Raw genomic sequence first — 7,200 nt, forward strand, 5'->3', positions numbered from 1 at the left:
AAATGGGAAACCACGGAAAACCATTTTCAGGGCTGCCGATAGTGGGATTCGAACCTACTATCTCCCGGATGCAAGCTCACAGTCGCACGCCTCTACGCGCACGGCCAACTCGCCCGGTTTAACCCTTTCTATCCTGAATTATTTTTCTTTGCAAAAAAATTTTTTTCACTGTTCTTACTGTGTTATTTGGCTTTCAAATAAGATAATATGACCATTCTTAAAGAAATTCCCATTGTAATTATTGAAGTAATTATTATAGCCATATGGCAACTTTGGGGCATGGTGTCAAAGTAATAGGCACTCACAAAATTTCATATTCTTATTGCACAATTGGTATACATCACAATAAACACATCAATTGATATAGTAAAACAGTGGAAAAAAGTTAAAATTAAAATTACAGTTGAATACATCACAATAAACACATCACTTAATATAGTAAAACAGTGAAAAAATTGCAATTGTAGTTTAATACTAAATATGATGTGGGCCTAGTTCTTCTGAATTTTAACTAATGATTGTGAAATGGCAAGAAGCAGTCATTATTCCCATCCAAGCATAAGCCAACCTTGCACTTCTTACACATCACCCTGGTGAAACCCACTTTAGAGTTCCTACACTTCTGTTTTTTTGGAATATAAACTGGCCAGTGGCACAAACCATCAAACCTCACATCAGAAACTGGCATGGCTACTTTTCGCCTTCTTTTCATAGTAGGATGCAACTCTGAGCTCGGTTCACCTCTTTTCCTAATTTCTGACTTTTCTGCAGTTGTGAGTAAATTCGCAATCACAGTCTGAAATTTCAACAATGAAAGTGCAAGGAGAATCAAAATCGACTTTTCTCCACTTCGGATAAACTTTAATTTTGTCAATTAATGTTAATGCTGTGTCTCTGGATGTTTGCTGCAGTTGTGTGGGTGAACCGTTGGTACCAGAAATGTCTATTACAGCAGAATTATCTACTGCAGGAAGATTGGGCCTATGAGTCAGTGTAGTTATATCTACTGAATTTGGTGGTTCATCAGTTGTAACGCCCCTGAGAACAATATTCTCTTCTACTTTTTTAGGGTCATCGTCATCAATATCAACATCTGATAAATCCCCATCAGGAATTACTGCCTCGTTCAGCATAAAGTCCAAATCTTCATATGACAGTAGGAGGTGGGGATCCTACCAAGAAAACATCTCTTGTTAGGTTATGTGACTACGTTAGAAAATAACTCGTAACTTTAGTTTTAATATGAATGACCTATCTGTACTAATAAAGAAATAATAATACAGTACAGTACATAGTACATTCATCAAGAAACTTGAATCATATGAGATAAGGGTATGAAAACCTCCAATGACTGTGGTTGCCATTTGGCAATAATTATTTTAGGAACCAATTACAGTAAAATACATTAGGGATATGACTTCATTCAAAGTACAAATATAATTTAGAGCCATTTACTGACATGTATCTAATATTATTTAATGACGCATGCTTCAAATCAACTTTCTACTCCCAGTTGAAAACGAAACCCGCCATTCAGATTCCATGTTTGAAGCAGCTATTGAGACTTAAACAGAAGACATGGAGCTCTAACAGTGTTACCAACTTCAGAAACACAATTATTTCGAAGAAAATATATCCAAGTGGCTAATGTGGGCTAAAATAGCACGGTGTTCAGTATAATATTGTTTCTGTAAAGGGTAAAAGTAATTGTTGCCATATGGTAGGTATGGGTAAGAAAGGGTTAAGGGCTCAAATATTTGAAATGTCGTTCAAAAGTGTTCAAAAGTGTTTTTACTTCGTACGATAAGAATTCAATCCATGCTAGGGCAAACCTTTACTCTTTCGAACCTCAGATCCTAGTAAACCAAGGATATTCATTCATCGTCTGAACATTTCTCACACTCTGCATTATTTTACCCTCGATGAGGAATATGAGCGTTGGCTAGGACAGTTTCGGTGACTAGGAACATGACTAGTCGTAAGTTTCAATTCGACCCTCAGCCCTCAGTCAGCTGCTAAAATCATCAAAGAATCTAATAGTATAAGGTCTTTCGCCTCATTTAAAGATATCAACAATGTCAGTCCGATTGAAATGAATCGTCACGAGAAAAGGGACATTTTTTTCATCTATTACAACCTGTTATTCCTCCTAAACCGTAGTTGTATTATGGCACGTACTCTCGGCGCCACATCACATCTATTATTCGTCTACGTTTTAATCATGCTCTTACTCCCCAATATAAAAATCTTTTTCATCTTTCTCCCCCAACTTCCTGTGTTTGTGGCTTGCCTGATACCGACAGTAATCACCTCCTGCTTTTGATGTTCGCCGCCAGCGCTTCCTATCCTCTTTGCTTAACATGGACATCCCCTTCCCCACAAGTATTTCGTGTTTACTATCCTCTCTAACTCCTGCTCTTGTTACAGCATAAATCAGTTTCTTGATGATGCACATATTGTATTATAATCCTTTAACAGCCTCCTTGTTCTCACTCTGCCATTGCAAAATGTTTGTCATATCTTTGGTGGGATATAAATGTTTTGTATGAGTCCTATGGTGTTTTTTTTTCTTTTTTCTATCAACTATACTTTTAACTTTCACTACGAGTGATATATGTGTCAGTGTCATTAATCTGGTCTCGTGACTGGACGATAACAAATGAGTCCAACCACACCATTCAAGTAGAAGAAGAAAGATAGGGACTACCGAAAATACATCATCTCTGGTCGACCTAAAGGATATTCAATAAGAGACGAGCTTTGACATTTGAGTGCTGCGATCGCTAGTTGTTTTATACCCGCGCCTTTCCATATAATCCTGTCGCTTACATTTCTGATTGCAATGGAAACTCGTAGTGTTTTTCTTGTAATTCCCGTTGATTCATGTTTTATAAGTCATAAGTGTTATCCTAGCGTTTTAATGCTTAATATTTAGGTTACATGGTTTAGCATTCGAGTATTTTAGCATTAGTGTTAGATTTTATTTATTTATTTCAAGTTTCGTGTTGTTTTACTTATGTGTGTGTTGTTCGTGCTTGTTTGAATCATGAATTCTAAAAAATCATAGGAAGCTCTGAAACTGGTGGACAGTGGAGGCTCATCAGCTGGCTCTGTAAGTGTCATGGGAATATAATAATGAGTTACATTACGCATACGTTTTCCTCCCCCGCCCTGCTCTAATCCTCTGCATGTCATTTCTTGTAATTGTATGTTTGACTGACAGCCTCAATGTCGTAACGTAGGCAACGGTCGTAATGACCACACAAAAACCATCTTCAGGGCTGCCGACAGTGGAGTTCGAACCCACTATCTTCAGAATGTAAACTGTTTCCCATTTTCACACGAGGCAAATTAAGGCCACGGTCACTTCCTTCCCACTCCTAGCCCTTTCCTACCCCATCGTCACAATCTATGCGAAGCAAATTAAAAACCAAACAGCGAAAATGAAGACAAAGAAGAGGAAGAGGTTAATGGACATACAATAAAAATAATGATCTAAAGTACGCTTAGGAATTTCCGTGAATTAAAACAAAGGCAAAAATAAAATATTACAGTTTTTTAAAACGAGAACAATTAATACTGGTACCGGTACCCTAACGAAGCAGAAATGATGATAGAATAAGAAAATAATACATGCATATATAAACTGGAAACAAGGGCGCTCATGCTCGGGGGCAAGGGGGGGCCGCCCCCCTCCCCCCCCAAGCTCTCAGGGAAAGGAAAAATTTAATGTAATCAGGTGTTTTTCTTTCAAGAAAATGATTTAAAAGTCGGTATTACGTAGAAGTGGTAGGGGATACCGTGGGTTGTGTTCTACCGTGGAATACAAGTCGCCATCTTCCAAAATATTAAAAATACTACATACCCCCAGGTCTAGCCTCCTCCCCCCCACAAACTATCCTATGGGCGCCCTTGACTGGACTGGGAACACTTCAATTGTTATGTTATCGGGAATATGTTGAATTTAGTACAGTATATGGTAATGAAATGGCGTACTGTATGACTTTTAGTGCCGGGAGTGTCCGAGAAATGTTCGGTTCGCCAGGTGCAGGTCTTTTGATTTGACTCCCGTAGGCGTGATGAGGATGAAATTATGATGAAGACAATACACACACCCAGCACCCGTGTCAGCGAAATTAACCACTGATGGTTACAATTCCCGACCCTGCCGGGAATCGAACCCGGACCCCTGTGACCAAAGGCCAGCACACTAACCATTTAGCCATGGAGCCGGACAACGATTAAGAAAAGGATTGTTATTTTTTAGGAATAAATAAAGAATATATATTCTAATATCTAAAATTCGTACAACATATCCTTAGGATGTTTTCAATATTAAGTTCTTGCCTGAAGGCCTTGAAGTGTGTATTTTTTGTTTTGAGTCGAAATTGTTAAAAATGTGTTTTGTCCATCAAGAGTCATCCATCCGTCTTAAGTGACCGTAGAAGCGGTGATGGTGGTGGTGGTGGTGGTGGTGGTGATTATTGTTTTAAGAGGAAGTACAACTAGGCAACCATCCTCTATATAACACTAATCAGAGGGAAAATATGGAAGGGGTCCGACATTTCGAAAAATGAAGATATCGGCCAAAAGAAGACAAGGGCCACGAAGGGCGTGAAAAGAAAGACTCCCTAGCCCTCGCAAACCTAATAGCGTCGGGGTCGGAAAAGAACAAGAGTTGACCAAGGGAGGTCGGATAGGATAGATGAAAGTGAGGAGCCTGGCACAAGTAAGTGGAAGCAATGCCAGGACTCAGCTAAGGGCCCCGTGGTCGCCAATCACGCTCCCAAAGTTCAGAGCCCCTGGGGCACCGTAGAAGCAAGCCCTGCGTTTGCGCATTGTGTCCGTGATCTTCTCTATCTTATTATATTACTACTATTATTATGGATTGATTTAATGAAAAATAATTACATGCTTTTATTTTCAATTTTATTTTTTCCGAAAAGTCGGTTACCCTAACGATATGTTTCCGGTTTGGCATCACTTACTTGATATTAAGAGTTCCCTGCTGTCCAGTATCCTCCAATACAGTCTGGTAAATCTGAAAGATCCTTACGACTAGGTTCATGCCCTGCGCCTTGGAAAAGCTGTAATAGCTGAGGTACAGAATGGTAGCTATCTTCTGTGAAATAATACATCATTATGTCGTCAGTGTTTTAAAGACTTTCGCAAAACGTTAACCTTCATAACCTGTATAATTAGAATGAAAGAGAAGGCGGGACGATCATGTTCTAGCAGGCCATGGTTCTCGCATTATGATATTGCTATTCTGTGCAGTAACAATTACTACTTCTCTTTGAAAATAATACGCAGACATTGGAAATCTGTACTTAAAAATACTTAAACGATCAGTTTTTTTATGTTATTGGTCATTGTGTTTCAATAATAACTCTAGTAGAAAGTAAAGTGATTAAGGAGTCAATTCCGTAATTAAAAGGGTTCAAGGATTTCTCTAGGTAAACAACGACCTTTAATCATAGTTTTGAGACAAGAAGACATCATCTCTGTTATCACTGGTAATTTTAAGAGTATTTTCCTTTAAAATTATACTTACTCCTAAGCAACGAGGCACCACTAAATGTTATGATATGCTGCTATCTTAATTAATTAATTCCTGGAATACATAATAAAAACAGTGTCTGAAATCCGGTTACTATTACAAACGAATTGCTTCATTAGTTACGTACCTGAAATCAATTCATGTTAATATTTGCATTCGCAATTAGACCGACATTTCACGTAATTATATTACCTTAAATTATCTTCTAAGAATATCAGTCCTTTACGTAAGCAGTCTCTCTACAATACTTCTTCCTCCCACGCGTCAAGTAGTGATAGATGACAGGCTATCACTCGCTGACGAGTACGATTGTCTTCCTCAGTATGTTACTGGTGAGTCTGTGAGTTCTTAGGTGATTGTGGAGGCCAATCCTCGAGCCACAAAGTCTTCACAGTGGTGGCAAACATTGCCAGCTTTAAGGTCCAGTTGTTGACGGTTATTCATCCTGACGAACGCTCGCTCTTTCCGAGCAATTCTCTTCTCAGTTTCAAATCTCCGGCGTTGATCGTCGAAGTTTTTAGGACCTCCGTGGATAAGACGATGCCATACCAGGCGGTTACCTGCTTTTGTTTCCCAGTTAGTGGTGCTGATGTGGCATTTCTTCATATCTGACTTTAGTACGTCCCTGAATCTTTTTTGTTGTCCTCCGTGGTGTCGACGGTCACCCTTCAGTTGAGCAAGGCAGTTGCTTTGGGAGACGAAAATCCGGCATACGAACGACATGACCTGTACAACGAAGTTGATGTTTCATGATCATAGCCTCAATACTGATGGTACAGGCTTCTTCCAAGATGCTGATGTTACTTCGGTCTTTCATTCTTTATTCGAATCAGAAGTACAACAGAATAATACTACATTTAAAAGAAACAAACTATATACACAGATATATACAAGTAAAAGGTCTTCAACAATATATGCCATACAGATGTCACACCGATTCGGCCCAAAATTTGGCCACTTCAAGGGCATTTGCATTGGCCAACACCAAGTCTTCCATTGTGCAGTTTTATGGACACAGGGGGCAACATAGCAGGTGTTCGGTTGTCTGAAGTTCACCACAGTCACAAAAGGCCGTATCGATGGAGAAGTTCCATTTTTGCAGATTCGCTCTGGTTCTACCCACTCCAGATCTAAGTCTGTTTAAGGACCTCCATATCAACCAGTCCTCGGTGTGACCGGGAGGCTACACTTCCCGTGGTTCCATCCATTTCAAGAGGCCAGGCGTCTATTGTTTCCATTTGGTAATCCTGACTTTCTCTGATGATCTTTCCAGGTATTCTGAAGATGTTAAAAATGCTTTTCTGGACTTCAGTCTTCGTTGAGCCAGGTTGGTATCCAAAGAGTGGATGTGAAGGCAATAGATTTGTTTTAAGACTTTCGTTATTAGCAGCAACCTCTCTCCTGACATCACAAGGAGCAATACCGGCAAGGTAATTGATTTTCTCGAGAGGAGTTGGCTTCAGTTCACCAATAATTATTCTACAGTTAGTTCGGTGATCTTGTCATTTAACCCTACGGATCCTCCTCAGACAGCGCTGATGATATTTCTCCAGGCACTTTATGTGCCTCTTGTAAGTGGCCCAAAGTAGTAGCAGTGAATGGAACAACATGCCTCAGAGTCATTGTTGATGAATTTGGTG

The sequence above is a fragment of the Anabrus simplex genome, chromosome 12 (genome assembly GCF_040414725.1).
Source record: "Anabrus simplex isolate iqAnaSimp1 chromosome 12, ASM4041472v1, whole genome shotgun sequence".
Classification (NCBI taxonomy): domain Eukaryota; kingdom Metazoa; phylum Arthropoda; class Insecta; order Orthoptera; family Tettigoniidae; genus Anabrus; species Anabrus simplex.